Source organism: Cebus imitator, unplaced genomic scaffold, assembly GCF_001604975.1.
Source record: "Cebus imitator isolate Cc_AM_T3 unplaced genomic scaffold, Cebus_imitator-1.0 Scaffold584, whole genome shotgun sequence".
NCBI lineage: Eukaryota > Metazoa > Chordata > Mammalia > Primates > Cebidae > Cebus > Cebus imitator.
This window is the reverse complement of record NW_016107899.1, coordinates 378,983-382,577: the sequence shown is the minus strand read 5'-3', so window position 1 is coordinate 382,577 and position 3,595 is coordinate 378,983. Positions and strand designations below refer to the sequence as shown.

General features: G+C 45.7%; 1 protein-coding gene across 3 annotated transcripts in view; it reads left to right on the top strand.

Annotated features, from left to right (window-relative positions):
* PRKDC (protein kinase, DNA-activated, catalytic subunit) overlaps positions 1-3,595 on the top strand; it is a 186,211-nt gene that overhangs the window by 14,163 nt on the left and 168,453 nt on the right. The window lies entirely within an intron of this gene.

Genomic DNA, 3,595 nt, shown 5'->3' with positions numbered 1-3,595 from the left:
TGGCATGGTGTCAGCTCACCACAACCTCCACCTCCCGGGTTCAAGCGATTCTCTTGCCTCAGTCTCCTGAGTAGCTGGGATTACAGGTGCACGCTACCACGCCCAGTTAATTTTTGTATTTTTAGTAGAGCTGGGGTTTCACCATGTTGATCAGGCCGGTCTTGAACTCCTGACCTTATGATCTGCCCGCCCTGGCCTCCTAAAGTGCTAGGATTATAGGCGTGAGCCACTGCACCTGGCCCTTTCTTATTTTTTTTAAGAGATGGGGTCTCACCATATCTCCCAGGCTGGAGTACAGTGGCTACTCACAGACACAATCATTGCTCACTACAGGCTTGAACGCCTAGACTCAAGCAGTTCTCCTGCCTCAGCCTCCAAAGTAGCTGAGACTGTAGTCGCCAGCATGCCCAGCTCCTTTAATTTTTTGTAGAGACGGAGTCTCACTCTATTGCCCAGGCTGATATTGAACTCTTCTCATCAAGTGATCTTCCCGCTTCAGTCTCTCAAAGCATTGGGATTGCAGGCATGAGCCGCCATACCTGGCCAATGAAATTCGTTTCTTTTTGAAAAGACAAATATAATTTTTAATCCTAAAAGAATTTTAAGGGGTAGGAGGGGGAACTCCTTTGCTTTTCCTCATCACTTTTTCTTTTTTCTGAGATAGAGGTTTGCTCTTGTCATCCACGCTGGAGTGCAACGGTACAATCTTGGCTCACTGCAACCTTTGCCTCCCGGGGTTGAAGTGATTCTTCTGTCTCAGCCTCCTGAGTAGCTGGGATTATAGGAATGTGCCACCATGCCCAGCTAATTTTTATATTTTTAGTAGGGTTGGGGTTTCACCATGTAGGCTGGTCTTGAACTCCTGACCTCAGGTGATCCACCTACTTTGGCCTCCCAAAGTGCTGGGATTAGAGGCATGACCCACCACCACTGGCCTCTTTACCTAACTTTATCTTCAGTAATTACCAAATGTTTGTACCTACTCTGTTTTTCTTCCATTAGGTTGAAACTTAAAAAATTGCTTATATCCAATAATTTTTTTTTTACCTGCAAAAATGGCAGTTTTGTTTTAAGCTAATGTTTCTACTCAGGCCTTCTTTGTTGCTTATCAAGATTGTTAGAGTAGCCCTGTGTGATTTTTCTTCCTGTCTTCTTTCTCCTCTCTCCTGTATCCTGTGGCTCCCACTTCCTCAGCTTCTTTTCAACCATCGCCCTTTTGGGAAGCATTTATGATTCCCCTGAGGTGAGCCATTTCCTCTGACCTCTGTACTCCCCTCTGTGACAGCACTTATGGTCATGTTTAATTCTGTCCCTTGACCCTGCTGGCAGGTGATGTTGTTTATTTGTCCTTGTGTGTACTTGGCATATATAATGCAAGGAAAATAGTAGCACTTACTGTTCGTTAAGGACTGTTCTAGACATGTTGCAAGGCAAGTTCCTGTAATGACTGCATGACAGGTAAAATATCTCTGTTGTATAGATTAGTAGACTTGTTTAAGTTAAGTAATTGCTCCAAGTCACGCAGTGACTTGTGTGGTTAGGAGAATAATGGCCCCCAGGGTGTTGCATCCTAGTTCCTGGTATGCTGCATAGCATAGCGGAATTAAGGTTGCTAATCAGCTGACCTTGAACTGGAGAGATGATCCTGGGTCATCCTCGTGGCCTTGGTGTGATCACAGGGTCCTTAAATGTGGAAGAGGAAAGCACATAGGAGTCAGGAAGGGGATGTAGAAGGCGGCACAAGCCAAGGCATGGGGTCACCTCTCGAGGCTGGAAAAGCAAGAAAAGAGTTCTTCCCTAAGCCTCTCGGAAGGAGCACAGCCCTGCTGATGCCTTGAATTTAGCTCAGTGAGAATCATTACAGACTTTTCACCTCCAGAACTATAGATAATAAACCTGTATATGTATTTTTTGAGACGGAGTTTTGCTCTTGTCCCCCAGGCTGGAGTGTATTGGCATGATCTCGGCTCACCGCAACCTCCCTCTCCCGGGTTCAAATGATGCTCCTGCCTCAGCCTCCCAAATAGCTGGGATTACAGGCATCAGCCACCATGCCTGGCTAATTTTGTATTTTTAGTAGAGACGGGGTTTCTCCCTATTGGTCAGGCTGGTCTTGAACTCCCATCCTCAGGTGATCTGCCTGCCTCAGCCTCCCAAAGTGCTGGGAATACAGGTGAGAGCCACTGTGCCTGGCCCCAAATCTGTATTGTTTTAAGCTATTTGTGGTAAGTTGTTATGACAACACTAGAAAATGAATTTGGCTAACAGGTGGCAAATCTGGGATTTATGCCTTGGACTGAGGCTAAAATTGATATATTTCTTTGATGCCATGATCATGTGACTTCAAGCACTAAATACTAATCCTAATAATTCATTCATACACATATAGAAGGTGCCCAGGAAATACAGAGTGTATGTATGAGTTATAAAAATAATTATAAGTCCAGGCCCGGTGGCTCACGCCTGTAATCCCAGCACTTCGGGAGGCCTAGGTGTCCCAAAGACACTTAGGAAGCATCCTTAAGGTGGATCACAAGGTCAAGAGATTGAGACCATCCTGGCCAACATGGTGAAACCCCGTCTCTACTAAATATAAAATATCAGCTGGGTGTGGTGGTGCGCACCTATAGTCCCAGCTACTCGGGAGGCTGAGGCAGGAGAATCACTTGAATCCAAGAGGCGAAGGCCGCAGTGAGTGAAGATCATGCCACTGCACTCCAGCTTGGTGACAGAGCAAGTCTCTGTCTCAAAAAAAATAAATAAACAAATTTAAAACTTTTATATATATAAAAAGAAATATATATGTATATATATATATATATATATATACATATATATATATATTTTTTTTTTTTCTCTCCCCCCCCCTTTTTTTTTTTGAGATAGAATCTCACTTTGTTATCCAGGCTATAGTGCAGTGCTGTGATCTGGGCTCACTGATCCTCAGCCTCCTGGGCTCAAAACAGTCCTCCCACTGTAGCTCTCCCCAAGTAGCTGGGGTCTACAGGTACATGCCACCATGCCCTGCTATTTTTTTTTTTTTCTTTTTGAGATTGAGTCTTACTCTGTCACCTAGGCTAGAGTGTGGTGGCGCAGTCTTGGCTCGCTGCCACCTCTGCCTCTTGTGTGATTCTCATACCTCACCCTCCCAAGTAGCTGGGCTTATGCCAGGCTAATTTTTGTGTTTTTAGTAGAGACAGTGTTTCACCATGTTGCCCAGGCTGGTCTTAAACTACTGAACTCAAGCGATTTACTTGCCTGAGTCTCCCAAAGTGCTGGAATTACAGGTATGACCCAGTGCACTTGGCCTCAGCTACCTGTTGTATTTTTTGTAGAGATGGGGTTTGCAGTGTCGGTTAGCTCCTGGGCTGAAGCAGTCCACCTGCCTCACCCTCCCAAAGGTGCTAGGATTACGGGCTTGAGGCACTGAGCCTGGCCATGGGTGCCATCTATCTAAAGAGTGAAGAACCTGATGTTAAACCAGTGATTGAAATCACCAGCCGGGCGCGGTGGCTCACGCCTGTAATCCCAGCACTTTGGGAGGCCGAGGCGGGTGGATCACAAGGTCAAGAGATCGAGACCATCCTGGTCAACA